Source organism: Chrysemys picta, chromosome 4 (assembly GCF_011386835.1).
Source record: "Chrysemys picta bellii isolate R12L10 chromosome 4, ASM1138683v2, whole genome shotgun sequence".
In the NCBI taxonomy this organism is placed as follows: domain Eukaryota; kingdom Metazoa; phylum Chordata; order Testudines; family Emydidae; genus Chrysemys; species Chrysemys picta.
The window spans coordinates 126,099,803-126,107,722 of NC_088794.1; positions in this window are offsets into that span (position 1 = coordinate 126,099,803).

The following is a 7,920-nucleotide window of genomic DNA, read 5'->3' on the forward strand; positions in this document are numbered from 1 at the left end:
TACGCTCTCTCTCTGTGTGTGTACACACACTATCCCTTTTTATCCTCTTGAAACTCAGAGGTTACCCTTATGTATTTACTCCACTGGGGTTGGACATGACAGAAACAAGCCCTTGTTTGGAAGGAAGCTTGTGAAAAGATTTCACTGATGTTTTCTGTTACCTAGATACATACATATGCATTAAAGAGATACTGTCAGGTGCCTTAAACTCCTAATTTAGGCTTTGTTAAAAAACAGAACAAAACACAAGATGTTTTTTGAGAAAAATCTAACAATAGAAATGTTGTCAGGCTTTTTTTGTTCAGTTTGGGTTTTTTGCATTTCAATGAAAAGTGTTGTTTGTGCCTAAACATTCCCATATAAGGTTGGCAAACCTAAGCTGAGTGAAATTCAAAAAGGAAAGAATAACTTCTAAGATCAAGATGGTGACATGTAAATTAGATTTCTAAATCATTCAGTTTTGCAGAGTTACAGTGTTGGCAGTGACAGCTAGAATGAGCATCTTGGAAGGAAACGTTTAAATTGTTCATATACCGTAGTGTTCTAAATTAACGTGCATCAACTCAGGAAAAGAATATGAGCATCATTACGGACAGCAATGAAGGCCTCTGCTCAATGTGCAGCGGTGGTCAAAAAAGCCAACCAGATGTTATCATATAAACCAATGGTGCAGTCTCATCCAGAATACTGTGTGTAGTATTGGTCACCCCATCTCAAAAATGATACAGCAGAATTAGAAAGGGTTCAGAGAAGGACAACAAGAATGATCTATGGCCAGGGAGAAAACTCATAAAGAGAGACTGAAGGGATTGTTCACCTTAAAAAGGAGACAAATAAGCGAGGACATGATAAATGTATATAGAACATCCTAAAGAAAATAGATCAGGAACTTCTGTTCTCTCTGCCTTATAACACAAGAAGGAGGAGGAGACATTAAATTAAATTAAAAGGGAGTAAATTTAAAACTGTGTTTAAAAAAAAAAAAAGTTTCCTTTTATCAATGCACAATTAAACTGTGGAACTCATTGCCACGTGAAATCATTAAGGCCACATACTTTGCAAGATTCATAAAGGGACTGGACATTACTATGGATAACAGGTCAGTCTCTAGGTTTTATCCTGGTCTCTAATAATTAATGTCGGCAGTGGGGCAGATTACCCCACATCTGCCTATTCCTCTGAAACATCTGGTACTGTTGGAGGCTGTATACTAGACTAGATGGACTGTGGGTCCAATCCAGTCTGGCAATCCTTATGTTCCTATGCACCATATCATTAAGTAAATTGTTCCAATGATTAATTACCATTACTGTTAAAATGTGCATTCCCAGGTGAGCCAATGACCCAGTCTAGTCAGTGCAAAAAAACTCTGCTGGCCCATTGGGGGTTAGGAAAGAGAAGACAGTTCCTGGCATTCCCCCATCCCACTCTTCCCTTCTCCCTACAGTGCAGGGGAACGAGGCAGAGCTTAGTCTTTGAGCTGCTCCAAGTGGAGCTTTTACAATACAGGCAGAACAGATCAAAAAAGAATCAGAATGGGAAGCTCTTGAGCACTTCACAACCAGGCAAAATATTGCCACAAAAGTGTCCTGTGTTTTTGTTTTTGTTTTTATTTTGAAAATCTGGTCACATTATCTGTGGGAATCAACTCAGTATAAAGAAGAGTCAGTATAAGGGGATTGCTCACTTTAGAAAGGAGCCAAATAAGCGGGAACTTAAATTACACAAATAGGAGAGTAATTAAATTATACAACACCTCTGAGTTTGGCCCTAAGGGTCTACTCCTGTAGAACTGGACTCAGTGTGTCCTCACAGGCAAGCCTATGCTGTGAATTTCATTCTACAATGGATGGCTTTATACAATAGCACACTATATCTACCACAGGGATAAAAATATAGAGCTAACTCTGTACTCCTGGGGCAACCGAAGCTCACTTCGAACTGAATGGGAGTTTTGGATGCCCAAGGCATACGGGATTCGACTCTTAATGGAAGTAGATGGAGTATAAGAGTCATCCAAGTGGAAAAACTTCAGTCAGTCCTTGTGCATAAATTATGCTCCAATTTGAGCTAACGGGGGAGCCACATCTCAGCAATGATCTTTAGGAAGTGCAAAGGCTGTCGTGTGAGCTCAGGAGCTTCCTGATGCTGGTGCCTGTCTAAAGCTTTCAGTTATTACACTGACATCACTAACCTTTTTTTAATGCTTGTATCATAGGAAAAGATCTGCTATGTCCAGGTGATACATCTGTGTGTAATTTTCCATTGAAAGTCTGGTAATTTATTTAGGCTATAACTCTTCCTATTAGGTTTAAATAAACATTTCCTCATTTGAAAAAAAAAAACTAATTAAAAACTCCAGGGCTTGTTTGCCATCACTAACTCCCAGCCATAAACCACACTGGCATCTGTAGTGTAATGAAATAAGACTTTATACACCTGTATCTTTGAAGGTGCGTAAATGTTGTGCAATATGAATGTTCTAACCTGTTTGATCATTTGCTTTAGGCCAATGTAGATCTGGAAAAATTGTTTCATGCTACTTTAAATGTTTTTTTTTTAATGTGACAGGCTTTATTTATTTGATTGTGGTGGTAATCATTGTTTTCCATGGGAATAAACAATTTACAGTAGATGTTGCAGAAAGTTCCAGTCAGACTGATAGATAATATTCATCTTTATGGGTCTGTCTCCTCAACCCTTACACACGTCAGGTAGCCTTTATTAACGTGAGTCAATGGGACCAATATGCATGAGTTAGTGCTACTGCTCTGAGTTAGGGTTACAGAATCAGTCTTTGCATGTGTGTAAATTTTCAGATTTTAATGCAATTTGATCATTAATGGACTTTAGAAACCAATATGTTCATAATAGCAACCTCTTGCTACACCTTGACCAACTTCTGAGAACTAATGGTCTGTTCTCCCATCAATTCACATGTCCCATGGACCTTGCCCAGAAGAATGCAAGTACATCAAGGAGAGAATGGGGATAGATACCTAGAGCAGTAGCAGGATTTGGCACTACATTAGACATTTTTGACAGTTTGTAAGAAAAGGCCTGAATGGTATGATTGATTAATTTCAGATTAGCGTAAATGCAGTCTAGACTAAGAAAATCAAAGCAAGTCAACAGCAGTTTGCTGCTGATCTACAAAGGAAAAGAATGAAAAATGTCATTTAATAGTGTGCACGGATGATCGCAGCAGCAGTATGACCTTTGATAGTCTGGTCTGGTTACGGACACAATACATGGAAATATTCTTGGCTTGAACTGGAAAAATGGCAATGCTCATGGGGAGAAGTGAGTGGAGAAATGATTAAAGCATGGGCCTGGCAGTTGAGTGATGTCTGTCCTGTAACTGACTCTGCCATGTACTTGACACGTGACCACAGCCATCTTACTTAGAGCCAGACTTTCAAAAAACAGAGAGCCAAATGTCTGTGTGCAGTCTCATGAATGAATCAGGGTGACAGTTACAACTTGTATGCACAGGTTAATTCCACATGCAATCATGGCAATTGTAGGTAAAAATACAGATGGACAGTTGTGCATGGACCTTGCACTTCTTTACATCTTTTCTGAGAACTTGGCTTTAAATCTCTCTGCCTCGGTTTTCCTACCTATAAAATCACAAGGTGGCTCAGGTGGCAAGCACTGTTGAAGTGCAAAGCTCTATTTCCAAACTGAATACCGTGAATCTGGAATGGATAACTTGCCACATAAATATACCCATTAAGCATGGCACTGTGTCTGAGCTCCTCCAGTTACACAACCAGACCTTTTTCATTTTCTATCTTCTGAATATAGCAACTCAGCTCTCCTCAGCTCATGGTTTTAGTGGGCCCATCACCATGTTTGTATATAACTAACTTGGGGTGGATTATGGAAGAGGGGACTTTTTATTATATCAGCAGCCAGGTTTTGGGGGCAGCGTTAATCAGCCTTTTCTTACCACACTGTTGCATATTTATATCTACCTACCCTCACCATGTTAGTGATCACAGTAGGTTATAATGGAAAATTATTTATTATTCATATTCTGGTCATGCCCCCAAATGGATCAGGACACTATAGTCCTAGATATGTACAACCATATCAAAGAAACAGTGAGCAGGCTATCCATTGGAAGCATGCCGTAAGCAGGGATGGAGCAGCTGGTGGATGTCTAAAATGTCACTTTGCTAGCTACTAACAAGCCATTTCTGTCCGCCACTTAGTCTCAGACTCTTTGAGAGACTCTCAACCTCCCTCATCCCTTGAAGTCTGTTTTTCAGCATAGACTGCCTCTCTCTGACTAGCTATCTTTTACACTCAGCTTTGATCACTTTTGTACTGCCTTTTGACATAATTCTTATCCTGATATGCTTTACTTCTGCAGTTCCTAATATAGCTTTGCCTAATGAGACAAAAGTCAGATAGGCAAAGGAAAAGACTGATTTGCTGAGTTAACAATTTCATATCCATTCATCTTCAGCTAGAAATAGACAAATCAGCAGGACATTGGCAACAGGGCTGGTGAGCCCAAAGGGATCATTCATGCTATAGAGCAATGTAACATGTAGGGCCCAGTCTTACTGTTGACTTCAGTGGAAGCACTGTTAGCCCCTCACAGAAGGGAAACAAAGTACTTTTAGTGGGAATTGCAGGTGCTTCCACACCTCACAGCAGCAGGCCCCAAGGGAGGAAAGCACAGGATAAGCAACTGGGTAAGGGCTGAACTAACGTATAGCCCTAATACAGTCATATTTATATGGAAGGATGAGTGAATGTTGACTATATTAACAATAACATGTTTGGTCAATCTGTTTTTTACTGTATGAAGAACATATATGAAATAACCAATTCAGTACTGTTAAATGTACCAGATGCATACTCCAAAATGCACCTCCAGGCCACACATCAAAAAGCTATTTGAAGGGAGAGGGAGGACAATGGTATATGAAAAGAGGAGAAAGATCATCTACTTGAGGGTGCAGATTTCCTTAGACAGCAAAGCTGTCATTGGTGTTCATTTCATGGCCTCATAAACCCTTAATCAATATAATGCATAAAACACTTTTCAACTGACCAATTCACCACTGGCTCTTCAGTATAGTTTAATGAAAAATATGTAAGCAAGGGAATTCTACTTCATATATTTTTTTTATGAGTGGGCTTCTGCGACCCAACCCTGTGTTTAGGGACATGCCCTTAAATGAGAGAGACACTGCTGGACATTTGACAATTCAGAGGCCATATGAAAATGTAAGTAGGAAACCTGCTATGGAATTTGAACCCTTAGTTAAATCAGTCCCACAGTAAAGATCTGGTAATCTTAGATCTATATTACACTCTAGCTATTTCAGGAGGCACTGTCCTCCAGGGGCTAGACCCACGCAGTGGGACTCGGGAGACCTAGGTTCTGTTCCTGTCTCTGGTTTGTTAAATGATCTTGGATAAGTCACTGTGCCTCATTTTCCCCTCCATGTGTCAAGTGGGGATAATGGTACTTAACTCCTAAAGTGCTTTGAGAGCTATGGATAAAAAGCACTGTATAGCTGAATGCTTTCTTCAGGCTTGGTGATGGTATTGAACACATTGTACGTATTGGAAGGAGCAAAAAATTTGCTGAACTTGTCCTAAAGAAACAGTGTATTTGCCTAGAAAAGGAAGTTTAACTGGCTAACCTGACTGATCCCATAATCTAAAGATTAGGTCAAGGCTCTTAGCAGCTGCATCTTAATGTCATCTTGTCTGTTATGAAAAGGTCTGGAGTATGTAAATAATCCTGGTAGAGATGTGGCAGATTGCAGTGCCAAAATCAATCCATAGATTCCAAGGCCAGAAGGGCCCATCCTGATCATCTGGTCTGACCTTCTGTATAACACAGGCCAGAGAACGTCTCCAAATTTTATGTAGCAGATCTTTTAGAGAAACATCCGGTCAATTTTAAAATTGCCAGTGATGGAGAATCCAGCATGACTTTTGGGAAATTGTTCCAATGGATAAGTACCTTCACTGTTAAAAACTTATACCTTATTTCCCGTCTGAATTTGTCTAGTTTCAACTTTCAGCCATATTACATTTTTGCCTGCTAGATTGAAGAGCCCATTTTCAAATACCCGTTCCTCATATAGGTACTTATAAACTGTGATCAAGTTACCCCTTTAACCTTCTCTTTCAACTAAATCTATTGAGTTCCTTGAGTCTATCATTCTAAGGGCATGTCTACACTTACCTCTGGAGCGATCGATCCAGTGGGGGTCGATTTATCATGTGAAGTGAAGATGTGATAAATCAACCGCCGAGCGCTCTCCCATTAACTCCAGTACTTCACCGGAGTGAGAAGTGGAGTGGACAGGGGTGCATCAGCAGTCAACCTAGCGCAGTGAAGACACTGTGGTAAGTAGCTCTAAGTACGTCGACTTCAGCTATACTATTTTCGTAGCTGAAGTTGCATAACTTAGACCGATTTCGCTTGTGTGCCTCCCCCCAGCCCCTCCCCAGATAGACCAGCCTAAGGCATGTTTTTTAATCCTTTATTCTTGTGGCTCCTCTCTGAAACCTCTCCAATTTATCAACATCCTTTTTGAATTGTGGATACCAGACTGGGACACTCATACCAATGCCAAATACAGAGGTAAAATAACCTTTCTACTCCTACTCAAAATTCTCCTGTTTTTACATCCCAGGATCACATTAGCCCTTTTGACCATGGCATCAGACTGAGAGCTTGTGTTCAGCTGAATATCCACCATACCCCCCAATCTTTTTTTTATTAGTCACTGCTTCCCAGGTTAGTGTCCCCCATCCTCTAAATATGGCTAACAATCTTTGTTCTTAAATGTATACATTTACATTTAGCCATATTAAAACACATACTGTTTGCTTGTGCCCAGATTTCCAAGCGATCCAGATTGCACTGTATCAGAGATCTGTCCTCTTCATTATTTACCACTCCCACAGTTTTTGTGTCAGCTGCAAACTTTATTAGTGATCATTTTGTTTTCATCTAGGTCATTGACAAAGATGTTAAATAGCATAAGACCAAGAACCCCAATAAGTGCAAGACCCCACTAGAAACACACTCACTCAGTGTTGATGCCCCACATGCAATTACATTTTGAGAACTAGCAGTTGGCTAGTTTTTAATCCATGTAATGTGTACCATACTAACTTCATAGCATTCTAATTTTTTAATCAAAATGTTGTGTGGCACCATATCAAAACCTTACAGAAATCTATTGTGTCAACACTATTACTTTTATCAACCAAACTTGTAATAATCAGCTAGGCTTACTTGCTCCAATTTTGGAGACATCTTGGCAAGGGGGATAATACTAGAGTTTGTTAGACTGTGTGTAGGGGAGCGGATAGCTCAGTGGTTTGAGCATTGGCCTGCTAAATCCAGGGTTGTGAGTTCAAACCTTGAGGGGGGGCCACCTAGGGATCTAGGGCAAAATCAGTACTTGGTCTTGCTAGTGAAAGCAGGGGGCTGGACTCAATAACCTTTCAGGGTCCCTTCCAGTTCTATGAAATAGGTATATCTCCAGATAGACTGTGCTGAACAAAGAAGAACTAGACAGCATGTCTTCTTGCACAATCACAATCCTGACAGCCTTTGTCAACCCAAGGCTGCATGTTATGTGGCCTGTCTTCCAGCACAAGAAGTGACCTGTCAGCTCCACTGGAAAGATGAACAGCTGGCTGTAAACTTGAATCATTCCACCAGGCTAGGGGTTCTCAAACTGGGGGTTGTGACCCTTGATGTGGTTACGGGGGTTGCCAGCTGTCAACCTGCTGAGCCTCTGTTAAATTAAATTACTCACTCCATTTTTAATTTCTAAGGGAACGTCGCACTCAGAGGCTTGCTGTGTCAAAGGGGTCACCAAGACAAAAAGTTTGAGCCCCAGGCCACTAGTCCTTGAATAATCCTCC